We start from the raw sequence: 8701 nt of genomic DNA on the forward strand, positions 1-8701 counted from the left end.
TCTCTCTCTCTCTCTCTCTCTCTCTCTCTCTCTCTCTCTCTCTCTCTCCCTCATTTCTTCTGGCAGATTCCTAAATCAGTTACTGAACTGAATTGCTATGATGAAAAGAAAGCCCTTGCAGGAAACTCCACAAAAATCAAATTTCTAATATCACAATTTAATCTTGAGCATTGAATGTTGAGCCACCAGATATATATGCTTAGCTAGTGACATCTACTTGCACAAGGAAATTAACGAGCTGGCATGGCTATGCTGTGAGTCTGTGACAGCTTAGCTCATGTTAGAAGAAGTTTCTATGACATCTGTTCATGAGTGTGAAGCCTGTGAATGAACTATTCGGGTACGACTTTCCTCTCCAACCTGAGTGCTGGACTACTCTTCTCTCTTAAGATGATTCCTTCTGCTTCATAGAATTCTTGGAAGAGTCAGACAGTTTTAAAAAGTGGTTCGAAATAGGTGGCTCAACAAGGCAGAGTAGAAAGGAGATGAAAGATCAAGGTTGTTGTCTAGGAAAGGTACAATAGTAGACTCTTCCATCTCTACGGGATTGATTCCTACCTTGCAGTGTGGGCCATATTGCACAAGGTCATTGGCAGGGACATCACTATAAATCAATACCCAGGTGCTTACTTTTTTGCACTGTCCAATAATTTCCCTGACAGAATTACTGGGGCTCTTGTCCAACAGCTCAGAATCTCTAAATTCAAATCATTTAGCTCTTGTGGTAAGACTCTGGAACCTCTCCTTTCGTCCCTGTTATGATGCCACCCTTCCAAACGTATGCCTCACCTACTGATCTGCATTTCCCTTTCCATCCTACACAGAAGAGAACTTAAATCACAGGTATATCTTCTGCCCTGTGCTCTGTGACCTTATGAAGGTACTTGTCATGTCTGACTCTATGATTTCAAATGTTTCCTGGAGACAAAATTCATTATCAGAACCAGGTCCATTATTTCTGCCATTTGAATATAGAACCGAGAATATGATTTCTATTTTGTATTTTCTCCCAACTTCCTTCATACCTTGTCTCCTCCTCTTTATTCTAACTATAATTTCTACTCACATTTTACATTTCTATAAATAAGCCATGCTCTTTCCTGTCTCATTGGTAATAAATGTGGCCTTCTCTTCCATAGATAATGTCTATTTATTATTTAAATCCCAGAGATCACCTCTTCTACTGAGCTTTTTCTGAACTTTCTAGGGTTAGATTCACTGTTCTTGCATTGAACCTTGATATCCCTGTGATTGTTCCTATTGATAGACTAATAAAATTCTAAGTATTTTTTCCTATTTCTCTTTGATCGAGAAGATATAAGCTGTTTGTTGGAGGCATAGCTTGGTTTTAATGTCACTGATTACAATACATCTCATCAATTCAATGACAACTTTTTATTCCCTTTAGTATGTGAGATATAGGCATTGATAGTAATTAACATTCCAATTTTATAACATTAAGAGCTAATGTGGAACTTTCCATGGAGAAAATATGATTGGTTTAATGCATTCTATTCTTAGTTCCTTGACATGAGCAGGAGTAACAAAGGACATTCACACTCAACAAATCCCCAGGAGCATCTTTTTTTTTTCAGCACCCAGGAATTTCAATAAGTTCTGTCTTCTCAGTGGGAAACAAGTCTAAATGAATCACTCCCAGTAGGAGACAGTTATAAGCTTTTCCCATCTCTTGTTCCTGTGACTGGAAAAGGAGACCTGGAAGTGGGAGGATTATAAGTATAAAGGAGATGGAGTTTCTACTTCAACATAAAGAGCCTGAATAGAATTCTCATAGAAAACAATATCTACCTGGGTTCTTTGGGTCAAGTTCAGACTATCAGTCTTGGCCACAAGTATCCTTAACCACTAAGTCATCTCTCTGGCCCTATATTTTTTCTTATCATTCCTAATTTGCTTAATGCTGTAATTATGCATAGTATATGGTCAGTGTTATTGTTATTAATATAACAGGCCAAAATAATTCTCTATAAGTGATTGCCTGAAGCTTAAAATTAGAATGTCAATTGACTTGTTGAGAACAACTGAGTTGATATGCCTAAGCTTTGTACTTTGGACAGGGCTAGTCAAATGGAAGCTTATTTTATGAAAGATAGTGTTTTTACTCTATGGACGTAAGAACATGTGATTCTAGATGATGTCGTGTCTATGTGAAGAAGAGTGTGAGTTTCCCGAAAGTGAAGAGGCTTATTTATACCCATACCCATTCTACTGAATGGTAGAATCCAAATTCCCAGTTTCCATTACAAGATCTGCACTGTTTTCTGACTAGTTGTTCTGAGCCAACTTTGGCATCTAGATCTTCCTGCGAGTAACATCAGGAAGTAGCATCTCAGTCAGGAGGAAATCTTCCAGATTAACATTCTCCGACCTCTGAGCAAGATGAGCGCAGCTGTATGTCTCCTGTGATCATTTCATGTCTTTCTATAGTCTACAACCTATCCTCCCAGCCATAGACCTAAAATTTGAACAGCAATTTTTCAAGTATTTCCAGAGGAAATAGAGTCTGCTATAGAGTGTTCTGATGGTGTCACTCAGAGGATATGACCAGAGGAGGAATTCCATTTAGCATGACCTCAGTATGACCTTTAGGTGTCTCACAAACTGAAATCTTTATCAACAGTATGAGCCAAGTAAAATATTATAGGAATAGCTCAGCAGAGCCCAAGGGAATTTTTTTTCTTGGTTCCCACATGGCCTTGGTTTGAAATAATAATGAACAATTAACAAATATTTGCCACCCAGCATCCATACTAGGCCCTTAGATACCATCACAACACTTCAAAACAAGTATGCAGGCATACTTATGAATTTAATGAACCTTTAAGCCCAAGGGAAAACAGACATAAACAACATAATCTAAGCAACACGAAGGTCATAATCTAAAAGAATTGCAGAGGTTACGAGCTTAAAAGAAATCAGATTTACTTGATCAACACACAGTCCGTACTCCAATGAGTTGTCTTATGTAGACAATTTGAGCTTTAGTCTCTTGTATATAAAATAGGCATAGTCTAAATTTCTAAGTGTATGATGTTGCTATGAAAGATAAGCCATACAATTCATGTGAGCTGCAGTAGATACTCTGCAGCAAGTTCTTGGGGAACAACACCTACTTAGCGCATTAATATTACCAAGCACTTCAAGGTCTGAACCAGTGTATATAGGATGGGAAGAATAGTCTATGTAGTCAAAAAAAGAAGTCTCCAAAGCAGTAACATTTAACTCTAGGGTTAGAATATGTGTTAAGGTAGAGGGAAAGGAAACTGGAGTGCTTTTAGAGCAGCCAGGCAAGGAGACTCACTTGAGCAGCATACAGAGTACCAAACAAGGAGGTGAAAATAAATGCATATCCAGATTGTCTGGAATAAAGCTCACTTGTAAAGTGCTCACTACACAAACATGAAAACTTCCATTTGAATCCATAGAACACATGTAAAGCTGAATATAGTAGCTTTTGTCTGTAATTTCAGTGCCTCTCTACTGAAGAGGAAGGCAGAGACAAGAAAACACTTCAAAGCTAGTGAATCAACTAGCCTGGCACGTACAGAGGCAAAGATCCTGGTTCAAATGAGTTTTGAGGTTGTCTTCTGAACACCACACATTTGATGTGGCACTATATAACTTTGCACACTAGATAGGCTGTATATACTATCATTTATATACTAGACTGAGATAACATACAGAGAGAAAGATGCACAGACACACACAAATGCACACATACACACACACACTCATACACATGTGACTCTAACATGGAAGGGAAAGAATATACATGGAACTTGAAGTTCAATTATAGACCTCAAGATTCAGTCTAAATACAAGGAATGTCTGTACGAATAGTTCTACTCCTCAGTTTTAATAATTCCTTTCTTCACGACCAAAGAAGAGCCCAGGGCTCTCATCTTTCCTGGCTTTCATCAATGTCCTCCCTAGCTGCTATTTCTATTTTCCCTTAATCACCCCCTCCCAACAGTTTAATATCCCACCATCAAGGATCAGAGTAATCTCTCTAAAGCATAATCAGATTATGTTATCTGCTGTTTAAGGCTCTAAGCAGTTTCCTTTTCACTTAAAAAACAATCCAGATTTTGATGTATACTACCTTATATAACTAGATTATTCTATCTTAATCACTCTGACACAGTTCAAACATTCTACTTTCCAGGCTTTCTGGCATCTTTAGATATAAACAGAACAAACAGCACTGTTCTTCATACATGGACTGGAGTTCAATTTTGAGATGTTGTGTCACAACCTAAACACATCCTCTTTATTGACTTGTCGCTTTCCTGGTTGTCCCTAGAGGACACATTCCACTAGGCTACAGAGTTCTGTCTGCTGCACTTGTCTCTGCTCCCTGTGCAAATGAAACAATGTATGATGCTGGGAAGAAAAGAATGTCTGCTTTGATTGCCAGCTAAAGGAACATTTTTTTTCTTTCAGTTTTATTCAGCCACTTTGTCAGTCCCTAAGTTGATGTGTGTTCATCCTAATGCTACTTTTAAATTCCCCATGTACCAAGATGTTTGCCACTACGCTACACTTATTGAAAATCTCAGTCACTTTAAGAGTCTGAATTTCTTTAGCCTATTACTACTGGCTTTAGCCACTGACATCATCATTGTCATGAGTCTTTATTGTCATACCTATGGTACCATCTCATGAGAATAGCTGTCTCTCTCATACATCTCCCATAGCCCACACATCTCTGTTTTCTTGTTTAAGCCTCAGAAATAGCCCAAATTTATATTATTTTCTTTACATTTGAGATGGGAAAGTGATAGCTTGATGCTCACAAAGTTTAAATGACTTGCTGAAAATTACAGAACTCTTATATGAAGGAGTGAGTTTTTGGCCTGAGATTGCTTGGTTTGAAATGCTTGTTTTCTCTGGACAAAGCATCGTCTACCATGTATTCCCAATCTCCTTGGTTCATGCACATTGTCTGTCTCTAAGATTCCAGTTCACTACCAACTGTTAGATTCTTTGTAAAAACAAAACAAAACAAAAACAAACAAAAAACCCTCAGTTCCTTCTATGTCTTCTTACAACAACATTGAATTTTGAAGCATCCCACCTTGTTCAGTTTTCATAGATCCAGTACAACTTGTCACCAACAGTTGCTAAATGAAAGGATACTCCAGGTCTTTTCCCAAATGGAGATTGCTGAGGTTGTAAAACTAGACTGATGAGAGCAGGCTATTAAGCTCACTGGAAAGGGGTTCTCACCATCCCAATATGATCTCTAGAGATCTCTGATTCCTCTAGAAAGAAACTTCTATCTTGATTTAACATAAAACACTCAAAGCTAAGAGACTACCAAGGGACCTGTACATTCCTTATAGTCCAGTCATGGCTCTCCAGTTCCTTTGCAAAGATTTTGTTTTTATTTAACAGAAACTAAGAGACTTTCTTGAGATCAATATGTTGATAGAGTGCTTTGTGCTTGCACGATGTGAGCCACATCAGAGCCCAGAGCACTAACCCCTGCTTCTGGAACTCACCGCTAATAAGACAAAGGGTGGCAGATCCAAGTTAAATCTCTGGCATCTCAAAGAGGGGGGATGGGGGGGGGGGAATGTCAGAAAAACATGCTTCGCATTCTCTTTCCCTTGTCAAGCAAATTGGTATTCTGCTGATCCTGTTTCTGAAATATCTTGCAATTCAAGCCATTACAGGGAGAAAACACTTATTTGTCATGACTTCCCTAGGATGAGGAGATGTGCTCTGTCAAAGATGATTTTTCAGACGTAATCCATCCAAGTGCGGATTGCTATTTGTGTTAATTACTATGTGACAACTCAGATTTCTCCAGAGAGCCCCTAATTTTCATGGCTTATTTAAAGCAAAGATGAACATGTCTACCAAGCTGTAAGTGGGATATGGGTCAAACATTTCTCCTGTTGGACCTCTGCCCTAAGTGGTTTTGTAAGATGTTTATCTCAGCTATGGCCAAGTGTTCCTTCATATGGTCAAGCTTTTTACTTGTGGCTTTTCTTTTCTAAGCTGTTTTTTTTCTCTATACTTGTGTAAGAAAAATCCCCTTTAAAAGAGAAGTTTTTCATAAGCGTATTGAGAAGTAAATGCCTAAATTGGTAAATCTCTAGTTGATTCACTAGAGTACCAAACTGTGAATACCAAACGAATTTAATATATGATTATAAAACTGGATTTCTACATTGATGGTACAATGTAGCTTTCACATAGGTTTCAGAGCTTTGAACATTTTAGTTCAGTCAGTACATAAAAGCCACCATGCTCCCCTTTCCTCTGCATGACACTACCTTTCTCCTTCTACTTCCCTTTAACCTCAGGACAGAAATGTCAAACTCCTCATAGTGCTTTTTCTCTTCCCTTGGCATGGCCATCACTGTTCTCCAGAATAATTCAGAAATCTTTCCCATGTTTAACCACAGACTTAGTGTTCCTGTCCCCTTTTAATTTTTTTTATTTCTTGAGATTATAATATAATTATATCATTTCTCCTTTCCATTTCCTCCCTCTAAATTATCCCATATACCTCTTGCAACTCTTTCAAATTCATGGCATTGTATACACACACACACACACACACACACACACACAGACAAACAAACACATACACACACACACACAGACACATACACCGATATATTCCTTAATACATAAATATAACCTACTCAGATTGTGTAATGTTACTTCTATATCTATTTTTAGGGATGATCATTTGGAACTAGATAACCAGTTGGTATTATCTTCCCTGGGAAGATTATTTCTTCCACTCTCATGTTTCTAGCATTCCATAGTTAATTATAGTTTTTTGTTTGTTTGTTTGTTTGTTTGGGTTATTTTGTTTGTTTGTTGTGTATGTGTGTGTGTGCATGTACGTATTTAGAGTCAAAGACTTCTATACCCCATGCCCACATCCAATCCACTTTGTCATAGCTATTTTTCAGTTTAGGCAGTCTTACTGCCTCTAATAATCATTCTACCACGTCTTCTGTAATGCTTTCTGAGTCTTACGTATCAACCGCACATTCATCCAAGGTTATGCAACTTATAATTATAGACTTAGGGTTTTAATTTAGGTCCCTCTGACCCAACTGTCCACTTCAGATGCTGCACTGTTTGAGGAACATATTGTCCTACTCACTTTGTCTCACTCAGACTGTGGGTCATTATCAAAGTGGTTTTTGAAATAAGTAATTAGATATTGTTCCTTTTTACTGATGAATTACCCAGAGGAATACAGACATCATCTGCCTAACTTTGCAAAGTCAAGCAATTGTGTGCTGGTCTAAGCATTTGATACACTGCCTTTTCTGTAAGAAACATCTGCTAATTTTATACATGTTCCAAAAATAAAAGTAATCATTTTCAACTCATGCCACTTAAACAGGAGTGTGAATAAATTTTACTCTGAAGGATAGCTTCCTGACTTGCTCTCAGAGTGGTGAGCTGAAAGGGAGGACTCAGACCTATTCAGTTGATTGCTTGAATTTTTCTGTCACTTCTGTCTCTAGCAAGGCTGTGTGCCATGAGCCATCATGCTTCTCAGAAAGGGAAGGCTAAGTCCCATAGGGCATACTGAGTAGCAAAGTGTTCACCTATAGTTCCTGAGCATCAATATTAGAAGGTTGATGTTAGTGCTGATTGTTCCCAGAGCACACTTGTCATTTGTTTTTTATTCTATCACATGTAATTAAGTCACTTCTGTCAATGTACATTCTCTTGATATATTGTCTCTTGCTTTAAGGAAGCTCAAAATGAAAATATGCCACAATTAAGCCAATGTAGAGCAAGCATAAATTGAACGGATGTCTTTTCTTTTTTTTTTTACTATTTTCTCATTTGTTTATCCATTCACTTAGTCTACAAATACATCTGGAAGCATGTTCAGTACCAGGGACTGTGGTAGTCAACTAGGAAAAAGCAGTAAGCAAATGCTATTATGTCTCTGTGGAATTTAGAATGCAAAGTAAAGAGGAAATGAGTATAAACACAGATGCTTCTTGATGAGAGTACTGCTTGTTGGGTTACTCCTACACTGAAAATACTGTAAGCTGAAAATGAGTTTTGTCTACCTACCCTACCAAACATCACCCTGACTAACTACATCATTTTGTAAGTAGTTCACCATCATGATGAAGTTTGGAGTAGTGTGTCGACTAAAAGCTAAAGCACATTTTTACTGCACTGTATTGGAAGAGAAGATCCTAAACCATGTCTTAGTCGAGACAAAAATAAAAATTCAACCTTGGATCTATAGTTTCTTATCACCATTTTCATACCAGAGAAAAGTCAACGGCCTTATAATTAGAGAAATAGTAAGTCTGACAATCTTCCATATATTGTAAACTGCGTGTACAGGAAAAACACACCACAGTCAGTCAGAAATGAGACGTGGTTGAGAGTAATTATAACGGCATGATGGAGGAAATCTTCTTTAAGCCAGCAACTACCATCCAGTACTCTCTGAAATAAAAGCAGCCCAAAATGAACATAAAAGCCTTAAATGAGCGAGCCTTTAGAACTACCAAGAAATTGTAACTAAGAATGGTACCAGAACCAAAGGGTCTATATGGAATAAGGTGAGAAATGTTGTAATATTAAAGTTCTAACAAGGATGAGGAAATGGGCTGGAGAGGGTTACAGATTTTATCACAGACTAGCATAATAGACATGACTTAGAATCAGTGTG

The sequence above is a fragment of the Grammomys surdaster genome, unplaced genomic scaffold (genome assembly GCF_004785775.1).
Source record: "Grammomys surdaster isolate TR1022 unplaced genomic scaffold, NIH_TR_1.0 224, whole genome shotgun sequence".
In the NCBI taxonomy this organism is placed as follows: domain Eukaryota; kingdom Metazoa; phylum Chordata; class Mammalia; order Rodentia; family Muridae; genus Grammomys; species Grammomys surdaster.